Below are 12,855 nucleotides of genomic sequence, written 5' to 3'. Positions count from 1 at the left end.
TGAGAAAGTCGCCAGATTAAAAAAAAAAGTTTTTCCTCAAACAACATGTGACTTTCTCAGATATGCCATTTCAAATGTTCTGTTTAGTTTGGCATCAGCGGTGCTTTGAAGGCAGTGAATCTAATTTCTTTCTTTGCTTCATTTCTAGATCACATGTGGAGCTGTTGGATTTGCTGCTGAATGTGGTTTTCTTCTGGTTGTGTTTGGCAGGTTGGACGATTCTTGAGCTGTCTGTTACCTGTTTTTGATCACCTCTGACTGCACACTGTTAAGCTGTAATTTTAGGTTTCTGGTTCTTGCTAACATCTGTATCCTCAGACTGACAGGAGCCGGGACTCCTCCACTTATCTGTCGTCATCTGTCACACTCCAACCTTAACTGCTAGGGACGTCTGAACCTGCAGACTCTTTATCTAAAATCTATTAAGGTAAATATTTAAGAAGGGATTTATAAACAGTGATAAAACGTCATGCAGGAATATTTATTACTGATTGAACAAAAAAATGTAAGTTTTATGAACATAAATGGAACCTGGGGCATCCTGAGAGGATGTTTGGACCTGATATGATCTCACACATACTGCTTTCACCAGCACACTGACTGTATACAAAGATGGACATACCCACTGTAACATCACTGATTGACTTGTGGAGTCCTATTTATGAGACCTCAAAATGTCTTCATCACCGCCATATTAACTTTTCTCTTATTCTCTAGCAACTTTTCATTGACAGCTCATGGCCCACTGAGCGTGCTCTGATTGCCCCATTAGAGTCAATAAGAGCCATAAACAAGTCACTGGAACCGTTAACTCCTCAGGAAAGTCTTTACTAAGCCCTTTTTTCCAAGACTTCTATACAATTTAACTTCTTTCCTGAAAACATTAACAACTGACCTGACTGACCTGTCTGACAGATCAACACTGAAAATATGCCAGTGAGCGGTTTCTGCTCACATATAAAACCCAATGACTAGTTTTACAAATGAATTTTGCTCTAATGAGCTTAAATTCAGGAGTTGTAGTTTTAGAGTAGTTCCTTGTTTTCACCTAAAGCTGTTAAGTATTTGGAGGTCTAAATGCTCCTTCAGTTACTGAAAGCAAAAAAACACTCAGGCACCGCTGAGAGTTAAAAATGGTCCAGATAGGATCTTCACATCAGCAAGGAAAGAATGTTGAGGGTCCCCAGTGGGAAGAGATAAATTCCTTTGGTTCATTTCCAGCTTCTTCTTCCTGCAATTCAAACTTTAGCTGAGATAACTGTAATGATCAGAGGTGGCACTATCTGTGTGGACACTAAGATGTGAGCTACGTGATGACGTGACGAATCCTACTTCCGGGCCTAAAGTAGTCTGCGTTTAATATGGCTTTTGTGTTGTTAACATGTTTAATGTTTTGTATTTTCTTCTATTTAATCTCAAAAAGCTCCTAAAACAGTCAGTGATCACTGTTGACCTCCCTCGGCTTTTATTACCGCTAATCATTTATTTAAGCTCAGTTTTTAAAACCTTAGGATGTAACTACAGCCCAGCCCATGCAGCAGTATATGAATGACTAACCTCGTATTGTGGATGGATTATCTCAGTTGTTCTCCTGGCTGAAGTTTGGTCCTTTTACAGCATCCTGCCATGCGATTACATTTGTTCCTGACCACCGAGAACACTCACGGTAAATTTTATCGAGTGGAAAAAAAGTTAGCTTGTTTATATTATGCTAACATAGCTGTGTCGCTAGCGGTCATGTAGCACATCATTATATACCAGCTAGCCCAACTTCAGTAACCCTACAAACGTCACTGCTGTTTAGTTTTCTGTCTTCATTTATGTTGGAAGTGATAACAGAGCTGTACGTTTGAATTTGTTTCCAAAACCCCGCAGTCAGGACATGCTATATTGTATTTAGATAGAAGCTAGCGAGCTAACTTCCTGCTAACTTCTAACTCCGTTAAATGTCATAAATTCCGTTTTCATGGATGCCTGGATGTTAAACTCAGTTGTTACACCTGGTAGAGCAGAACGCTGATCATTTTATTAAAGATGAAAGACTTTAGACAGTTTTTCAACTCTCAGTAATGACATAGTGATCGTTTGATATATGGACCTGCAGCGGAGTTTAGGCCCAGACACGGCTAGTGACGTCAGACTTAAAGACTGGATAGGGCTTTAGAGTTGACGTAACGCCTCAATGCATTGTGGGAGCGCCACGAATCAAGACAAACATAGATGTCAGCACAAGAACCCTTCTTGGTTTTGCTGGCGTGCAGAGAGTCACATCTTTGGTGATCTCCAAAAGTTGATTCTGTTCATCTGGACGTAGGGTTTTGTGGGAGAAATGTTTTGTCACTCATCCAGGTGACTTCTTCAGTCTCAGCTGACTGCAGGTTTCCCCAAATCTTATAAACAGTACATTTGCATAATGACTGAAACCAGCCCAGTGAAGGAACAATGGGCTGGGAGGTCAGTTCCTTAATCTTAATTATGCAAATTCTCATGACCATTGATCAACAACCACCGACCAAAATCCACTGATCAAAGACCACTGATCAATGGCCATGAGTACCATTCACAGAGAGTTGGGGAATGGCTGCAATCACAGCATTGTAAGATGGCCAAAGATGTACCCTTAGGCCTCCTCCTCGATTCAGAGATGGTCTTTCAGGAAGAAGGTGATAGACTGATTTAAGCAGTTAGAACAAGACAAGGCTATTGACTGGACCTCATAGCACAGCGAAGCGCAGAAGTGTGTGATAGCTTGGGTATGCATGGCTGCCAGTGGCACTGGAACACTAGTATTTATTGATGATGTGACAGGACAGAAGCAGCAAAATGAACTCTGAGGTGTCAGGGACATACTGTCTACTCATTTTCAGCTACACGCCGTCAAACTGATTTCATAATACAGATGGACAATGACCCAAAACATACAGCCAAAGCAACCCAGGAGTTTATTAAAGCAAAGAAGTGGAATATTCTTGAATGGCCAAGCCAGTCAGCTGATCTTAACCTATCTGAGTATTTCACTTATTGAAGACTAAACTTCGGACAGAAAGCCCCACAAACAAAAAGCAACTTAAAGCTGCTGCAGTAAAAGTCTGCAGAGCATTAAAAAGGACGAAAACAGCAGTCATGACCAATGTTCCCTCTAAGCTGCGCGCGTGCGCAATTGCGCACTGCTGGCACGTCTCTGCGCACAGAAAATCTGCGTTGCGCACAAAAAAAAAAAAAAAAAGTAACCTGAATTGAAATTAAAATAAATACGTTAACAATTCTGTTTTGCAGTGTTAGTCAGTGACTGGCTGCTCCCATATGGGATTAGAACGATGCCACCTTATCCCATGGTCCAGCCAATGATGCGATTCACATTCGTATATACGCAGCTAATCAACGTGGTTGACAGGCTATGACAGCGTCCTTATGTGCCGACGCCGGTGTTTTAGCCAGCAAAGCGGCTGATGCGGAGTGAAGCCACGTTAATGACAACGTGTACAACCATCGGAGATGTGAGCAGGACAGACAGAACAACTGATGGAAAAAGTGTTATGATAGCAGTTCTCTGTCTGATCAGGCACATTTGGCAGGGTTGTGAAATCACTGTTAAAGCTAGAAATGTGTTTTGGAGTTTGTACGTGCTTTGTCTCTTGGGGCCAAATAAAACCACTTTTTTTTACATTAGTAATTCCTTTTGTGCATAATTTTATATTATTGTTAATAATAAATTAATTAAAGGAACAAAACAACCTGAAGAGCCGGTTCTCTAAAAAGAGCCGGAAATCCCATCACTAGTGACTGCTGAGTGTCACAGGTGTTACAGCAGTGATACATCTGCTGTTGTCAGGCCTGCAGGTATCAGGCTGTTGTTCTCCTTCATCTCATAGTGGACAGAAATTATTTTTTGGAGCGGCACAAATAATATGTGTGGCATCAGAGTTGATGCAGAACAGCTGATTGTTCTGTAAATAGTTTGAAATGTTTATTTAAAAAAACGTCTTGGCTGCATTTTTAGGTAAACAGCTGCAAAAAACTTTGTTGTTTGCATAACTCAGTTACTCTTTTAAATACGAAACAATGGATTGGATTTTATATAGCGCTTTTCAGGACCCCTCAAAGCGCTTTACAATGCCACTATTCATTCACACACTGGTGGAGGCAGCTACAGTTGTAGCCACAGCTGCCCTGGGACTGACTGACAGAAGCGAGGCCATATCGCGCTATCGGCCCCTCTGGCCAACACCAGTAGGCGGTAGGGTAAAGTGTCTATCAAGGACACAACGACCAGGACAGAGAGTTACAAACTCTCTCCCAGACCACAGACTCATAATACCAATCAGAGCTTTATTTGAAAAAAAAAGAAAGTTGTGTTTTCAAAATTGGAGTTTAAGTTATTTTTACTTCCAATAGTGTTAACATGCTACACAGGTCATGAACAAGATTTTTTTACATTTTCATTGTAAGTGGGCTAAAGCAGTTAATTAAAAGTAGTCTAACATAAATGCTGTAATTTGATTATTTTAATAAACCGTGTAAATTGGATGGATTGGATGCTGGCGTGACCACAGTGCACACCTCTGCTGTCGCTCACAGTGGTCCAAGGGTGTGTTTGCTCAGACTCATGAAACATTAGAGGGAACGTTGCTCATGTTCATGAGTTGAAGACTTTAGGCTGTCATTGCCAGCAAAGGGTTCACAACCAAGTATTAGAAATGTACATTTTATTTTTAGTTATTTCATTTGTCCATTTACACCATGGACCTAACTGTATGTATCTGTTCTTATGTAGTGCTGGCATTGCAGCACAGCCTGTGTATTCACTGCTTCTCTGCATTTCTTTACACTTCAGCTGATTTAACTGAAAGAAAGGGAACAAACTGGACACATCACAAAGCCACCTCTGATATCCACTGAGCGCCAGTGATTTCACAACCCTGCTAAATGTGCCTGATCAGACAGAGAACTGCTGACGTCAATAAATACATTACTTGGAATATAACTAAGATCAGAAATAATAAATATCTATCATAAGATTTTTAAATGCTGCCTGTAAATGTGATGGAAAAGCCTTTCTTCTTTTCTGTGGAAGGCACTTTGCTGTCAGACTTCCTCAAAATATACCCCCAAAAAAATAAAAAGAGCTTCAATGAGTACTTTGTTTTTTGCTGCAATCATTTCTTGACAGTTTCCCAGCAACAAGAGAAAACTTTCACAATCAATTCAGCCTCCAAAACAAACGGAAAACACCCCAAAGCAGGAATTAGAGAATGTTACTGTCATTTTGCAATAAATACATAAATCTATAGCAGCACTGCACACAGCAGAAAACACTGTACATGGGATTATAAGTCTTGGGTATGCAAACACAAGGTGAACAAAACATCGCATCTACTATCTTCAAAACCTGGATTTTAAGCCAACAAAAGCAGAAGTTCTCACAAACGCTCACAAACCTGAATAATGTTTGTTTGAACCAATTAAATATTAAAAAAGCTAAAATAGGTGTGGTGGTAATTTAAAAAACAGCATTCAAACAAACAGTTCATTAATATTCAGTAATGTTTTCTATGATGAAGCAATGATCTTACCAGCAGCATGAGACAAAGTCCAGTCAAATGTTCTTTGACCTGATGGACTTTTTATCATTCAAAAAATCACATGGCTCCAACTGAGTCCCAGGACCAGTGAAAAATTACATGATCACTTGGCTATCATGCATTGATGCATTGATTGAGCTCATTTTTGCACAGGCCTCCAGAAAGAGTCAGAGCACAATAATATCATTGTGTTTCTAAAAGAAATGACATTATAAGTGAAAAACGTTAAATGTGATACCGGTGATCCTTGAGCTTTTCGTGTTGTGACCTTTGGTCTTAAATTTCGAATGTCACATACATGAAAAGGCAAATATGACTGTACAGATCCTCCCTTTTTATTTAGAAGGACAAGAACTGACGTCAGGCTGTAAGCAGAAAAATGCTCAGCAGAGCAGAAATAAAACCAAACAGGAGCTTGAAGCAGAGCACTTCCACATGGCCATGTAAGGGAGGCTCCAACGTGTCCAGCTGGGTACAAAACACTTTTGATTTAAAGCCAAATATCTAACAGCACATGAAGAATCTGTTTCAGTTCAAGTCTGAGACAAAGAAGCTTTTATCTGATATTCCATAATCCTGCAAAAAGAAATACAAAGAGTGGAATATCTTTCTGGAGGAGTCATCGCTAGGTTTGTGTGTTAGTGTGTCACTCTATTTGCTTCCAGCCAAACACCAACAATGTTCAACATGAAGCCCTCAAAGACACCAGGCAGTTTTGTGGGAGTTCAGTAAAACAAAATCCCTCTGGTTGTGGTTCTTCTGTTTGGAACATCATCCAAAACCTCCAAGACTTCCCCGGCAGGAAGATTAAACTGGAGGTTTTTACTGCTGAGCATGTGGTGCCACATCTGCTGAGCAACTACCAAAAGTCCCACAAATGTTGTGCCGTCATTGGGTGACTCCACCTGGTTGTTTAACCATTTACAGTTTTGAAGATGAGGAGCTTGTGTGGTTTTTCCTTCTGGATTTTTGTACATGTGTCAGTTTATGGTGTAGATTCTCCTCGTATTGTCCGATTGGTGCTGGAACATTTTGAATCTGGTCAATTTTTAACATTTACCTGTGTTTTTCTCATTGTGGATGAAGCCTCACCTTGTTCCACAGTCTGTTCAGTAATCTTGTACAGTAAAAGTTGTCGTGAACCAGAAACAGAGACTGTTGCCTTCGAACTTCTGAAATGTCTTGGCTGAGGCACAAAAATCTAAGCAGAGCAATAACAATCGAATAACAAAGAAGAAAATGATTCTTCGTGCACTGAATTGTGTTGCATGAGCTGCAGTGCAAACCCAGCAGAAGCTTCCATGTGTGTAGAAACACACATTTCACCATTCATTAACCGCACAGAGAAGGCATCGTTTAAATGCGTTAAAAATTTCTTTAAACAAACAGTTTAAAGAACATTTATTCAGTCATTAAAGTTCTTCATGACTGGGCCAAGTGTCCTCTTTTTTGGAAGCCAAAATATGGTCACCCTATCTCACAGAAAGATGTTTTATAACCAGAGAAACCAAAACTTTGTACTTTTGGCTCTGAACAGCACAACAGTGGATTGTAAATCAAACAATCAACATGTGATTGCAGACTTTCAGCTTTAATTCAATGACTCAAATCATTTTTGCATTAATTTTATAAGAATTAAACAGTTCAGGCAAAACCCAAAAACTGCTTTTAGTCCCATTATCAGAGGTTTAACCCTCCTGTTATGTTGCGGGTCAGACTGACCCAGAACAGAAGAGATGTCACATGTCATCTGCATCACTACAGAAAACGAAGAAAATCAAAATTATAAAAGAAAATTGTAAAATAATCAATACCAGTGTTTCTGACCTGGGTCAAATTAACCGAGGAGCATAATTGATGCTCCTGGAAACCAACATAACAGGAGGGTTCAAATGATTGGAACACACAATTATTCATTTAAAACTTTGCAGCCGGTCTGGCCGACGTCAGGTTTGTTTCCTCTGTTAGACTGTAGACCAGGGCTGTCGAACTCCAGGCCCTGAGGGCCGGTGTCCTGCAGGTTTTAGATGTGTCCTTGATCCAACACAGCTGATTTAAATGGCTAAATGACCTCATCAACATGCCTTGACGTTCTCCAGAGGCCTATCAATGAACTAATCATGTGATTCAGGAGTGGTGGCCCATGGTGAGATCTAAAACCTGCAGGACACCGGCCCTCGAGGCCTGGAGTTCGACACCCCTGCTATAGACTGTTACTGTAGCTATTTTAAGTGGGTACTTCCAAAAGTACTCTACTTTTCCACAGTACTTACTAGAACTTACTTTCGACACGTTCTATCAAAAACATGATGAGAGCATTCAGAAGAAAAATGTTTATCACATGAAATTTATATTTCTAAAGCTTCATGAAGTCACAGTTATTCATTTTCCTAAACGGCCACATGAGAAACTTGAACTAAGTTCTACTCAATATTAATTTGGACTCTTCGTAAGCTTATTTCTTGCACCCCTGCTCTAGTCAGTTTCCCCTGTGGAAATGTAAGTTCGGTTAGAAAAGATCTGATTCTGAACAGAAACCAAGGATGACAGAAACTGAAAAGGGCAGCTAGACTCCAGCAGAATATTTGTTTTTCATATTTTAAAAATAAAGAATTAAGACTTCTTACTCTTTGAATAATTGAAGGTGTAAAAATCGTATGACTGGATGTGGATTTAAATGAAGTTTTTCAAACAGAGGAAAAGGTTAACTGTACCAGAAAACTGATATTTCTCTTTTTATCAGAAAAGGCCATTACACATGTTACTTAATAATTGATTTTAGTGCACTCATGTTCTTATTGTTCTCAAATCTCAAAGATTGCATTTGTCATCGTTTTTCATGCATTTTAACTTATTCATGTCTGAACACACAGTAAAATAACTTTTATTTTACTGTATAGTTCCTCCCACATGTGGAAACTGTGTGACTTCTTCATTAGAAAGGACAGATCTGCAGGGAGGTCCACTCAAAGTCAAACATTTTCCTTCTTTGGGGTCAAAGGAGCTTGCAAAGAAAAGCGTCTGGACTTCTTTAAGTTGCTTGAAGACGTTTCACCTCTCATCCGAGAAGCTTCTTCAGTTCTAAGGTCAAATGGTGGAGAGTCCCAGATATAAACCTAGTGGGAGTGACCCCCCAGACGCCTTAATGCCCACTCACATCCTGGGCCATCTGACCTCAGGAATTCACATGATAAGGTGGGCTGATTGGGACCCACGTCCAGTTTCCCACCTTGGCTCAGGCGATTAGAGGATCATCAGGGGTCCTTTCGTCCCTCTGTGGGGGGTTACTCCCACTAGGTTTATATCTGGGACTCTCCACCATTTGACCTTAGAACTGAAGAAGCTTCTCGGATGAGAGGTGAAACGTCTTCAAGCAACTTAAAGAAGTCCAGACGCTTTTCTTTGCAAGCTCCTTTGACTACGATGACCTGGATGACTGAGAACCTTCACAGACATTTTCCTTCTTTGTATTTTTAGGACCACTGGGAGCCTATGCTGCCCCCTGGTGGTTCCCGTGTTTCATCATAGTATTTGCTGCTAAGGTAATGAGCATCAGTGTTTTTGAGAGAAAGGTGGTCAGTAATGAGCTCCTCTGTGAGCTGGATCTTAACAAAACACTTATTAACAATTTCTGATTGTAATTAGTCCTCTGAGAGACAGACAGGCTAATGGGGCTCAGAGGACAACACTGATTATAACAGGTGGTAATGAAAGCTCTACAGGGGCTAATAATCACCTTCTGCATGCTGAGTTTCAAGTGTACTCTGGGAAACTGACATTTAAAAAAAGAAATACCAAAAAGGCAGTGAAACACACTAAAAAGTGCAAATGAATGTAAACATATGAGAAGTTTGGGAGAACTCACTTCAGTTTCAGTTTGATCACAATCAGAAATAAGTCTTGTCATTCGGTGTAATCTCATTTACAGAAATGTAATAATGGCATGTTTGAATAAGGTCTATTTAACTGGAGAATTTATTAATCTTGAATTAAAAAACGAAAAAAGAACCAGTGGAGCCGTGGGTGGTAAAGACTCAGAGAATATCTGTACTGTAATGTGTGAGATGTATTTGACCATAACCTTTATCACAAGATATCTATGGGTTCTGTTGATCTACTGGGTCTACTAACACCTCATTCACATTGCACTGAAAGCAGGCCAGGTGAGACACTAACAGACAAAGGCAGCTGCAACTGTAAATGACCCAGGTTTACCTGCAAAAAGACTTCTCACATTTCTTTTGTTTGCATATAATCATTTGAAAAATAATTTTTTCTTAGTCCACACAACTAGAGCTTTCTTAAGCAGTAATAGCTGGAAATTTTGGTTTTCTTCATCAGTCTCTCATATTGTTGTGGAAGAGTTATGCTCCACTCTTCATTTCACTGAGGCTTGCAGCATTGATTCGTGCACAGCTCTCTGAGCTCTGGACTCTGACTGGACAGATGGCCTCACAGAGGAGTCCACGTCCACTCAGATCGTCACCCCTCCACCACAGCTGAGGTGCTTGTGCTGATGTGCACAAGTGAATTTTAAAGAAGTGAAACTTGGAGCCATTATCATTAAAAAGATAAGATTCAAAGTATCTGAAGTAATCAGTAATGCACAGATGCACATGATCAGATCCCAAGAAAGTGAATATGAAAAGAAAAGGCCAGTCTGCCAGTTCCCCAGATTTCTCAAGAGAGAAACTGTTACTGCAACCTTTAATTCAATTAACCTGCTGGTCACTGAGACTCCTGGGAACTATAAGGCCTCCAGAACACTCATTATAGCCGGAAGATGGCACGAAGATGAGAGCACACACTCAGGCCGACTGCAGGAACAAGCCAGATTAAAGTTCAAATACTAAGATAACAAAGGTCAAATGGTCTATTGTGTGACCACTATTTTTTATTTTTCTGAACCACAGTTTGTTGCACGTTTTCAACCTTAAAAAACAGGTTTTTACAAACACTTCTTGTCCTTTATTCTGAAAAACCCTCATTCTGATGGGGCAGTTAACAAGAAGGATTAGAAGCTTGTTTTTTTAATGTTTGAGTAAAAGACTTGAACTACAAACTGCAACTATGCTTAATTTTTAAACTGCTGTTTTTCTTTCAAGTTATCCCAGGTGTTACTTTAAGCGAAAGCTAATGTATGGTTGGTCAGTATGCCTCAGTGCACCAGATGTGATCAAATTCACATTTTAGTCACCTACAATTTCCACGTTAAGAGGCTGGAGAAGTCTGCAGTCTGTATTTCATTTGGACTTTTCTATTATGCACTTTGCATCCCGATCAGGATGCATAGCAGAAACTCAGTTTTCTTTATCACAAATTTAGTTGTCTTGTCCTTCCATATGATGCCACATAATCTATCCTTGCAGATCTGTTGGTTAAACTATTTGGGTTTAATTCTGACTTACTGAATTTGGACTAAAGTGGAGAGAAAAAAACCCCCACACATACAAAAAACAAGAAATACAGTAATATACTGTTTCAACAAGTTTTATGCCATTTTCACTCATGAGCACAATGAAGTCCAAAAATAAACATCTGGAGATGTTAATGTTTGGGTTTGAGGTCAGGGTGGGGTGGGGCAGGGTAGCACGGCGACACAGTTTTTGGTCTTAAAATGTCTTTTAATTTAGACTCATGACATCTTATTCCTGAACAATTCATCTGATTGTTTCAGCTGAACATCCAGTACTACAGGCAGGAAACTCAAAATTAAAACTCATGTCAAACTTACTTTTAGAAATGAAAGGACCAGTTAACTGAAGTGAGCTGTTAACCGACCGTGGCTCAGGGGGTTGGGAAGTGCATCTGTAACCGGTTCGATCCCCGGCTCTCTGTCCTGGTCGTTGTGTCCTTGGGCAAGACACTTTACCCTACCGCCTACTGGTGTTGGCCAGAGGGGCCGATGGAGCGATATGGCAGCCTCGCCTCTGTCAGTCTGCCCCAGGGCAGCTGTGGCTACAACTGTAGCCTCCGCCAGTGTGTGAATGTGAGAGTGAATGAATAGTGGTATTGTAAAGCGCTTTGGGTGCCTTGAAAAGCGCTATATAAATCCAATCCATTATTATTATTATTATTATTATTATTATTATTATTATTATTATTATTATTATTATTATTGTTGTTGTTGTTAAAGAGTCATAATGCAAGAAAAATGGGTTTTTAGATTTGTTTATTTGTCTAAAAGTTTCGAGTGTGAGCAAATCTCTGGGAGCCAACTAGTGACTTTGTTTACATCTGAAGTTTAATGGAAACTTTCTGCAACAAACAAGCAGGACCTTGATGATTCAGTTCAGCTGGTGCTAGTGTGGGAGGTTGGGGTTAGCTGAATCCTCCTTGGAGAGTTTTCGGTCTCGTGGTGCTAATTAACAAATTGTTGCTGTAACAATAGCAACAAAACATGAGGCACTGAGATACATTAAACTACTCAGCAGGGGATACCTCGTGGGTCTAATGCAAATGTGGAAAGTCTTTGGTTGTTTATGATCTTTAATTATCCTCAAGTCCATTCGTTTGTTTTCATTTTGTAAGATCGTATATGAGCATCTAATGAGGAAAATCTGTATCACCTGCTGTTAAAAAGTTTATACTCTTTTTCCTTTCTTTCTCTTCTTGTCAAAATAGAAATAAGTCTTGACTTGTTTGTTTTTACAGTCTGCTGGATAATTTTGTCATAGCTCTATATTTACCGCATAAGACATAAACAGAACCACCTGCTGACCATTTAAAAAAATGATGTGTGACAATATATGAGCACTGATCAGTGTCATGGGCCCAGAAAGAACTGATCACCATGGTAATGATGTTCTTGCCTAAAAACCAACAGCCAACTTAACAGGATTATCAGGATGCCACCACAGAGTCAAAGAAGGTCTTTAAAAGCGCTCCCTGGACTCCAAATGACCTCAGCCGCCTCAGCAGGTAGGGTCTGCTCTGACCCTTCCTGTACAGAGCATCAGTGTTGTGACTCCAGTCTAGCTTATTATTCAGGTGAACACCCACTATCTCAATGTCCACTCCCTGGATGTTCACCGGTGTCAGTGTGGTGGGTCTGCGTCTCCAGAAGTCCACCACCAAATTTTTGGCTTTCCCGGCGTTGATCAGCAGGTGGTTCTGCTGACACCAGTCCACAAAGTCCAGAGTCCACTGTCTGTACTCTGACTCGTCCTCACCTGTGATGAGGCGACTATGGCAGAGTCGCCAGAGAACTTCTGTAGGTGGCAGCGTGGGGAGTGGATGGAGACGTCTGCAGTGTAGAGGGTGAAGAGGAACG

Source organism: Astatotilapia calliptera, chromosome 10 (genome assembly GCF_964374335.1).
Source record: "Astatotilapia calliptera chromosome 10, fAstCal68.1, whole genome shotgun sequence".
Lineage (NCBI taxonomy): Eukaryota > Metazoa > Chordata > Actinopteri > Cichliformes > Cichlidae > Astatotilapia > Astatotilapia calliptera.
The sequence above is the reverse complement of the archived record's forward strand: the minus strand, read 5'-3'. Positions refer to the sequence as shown.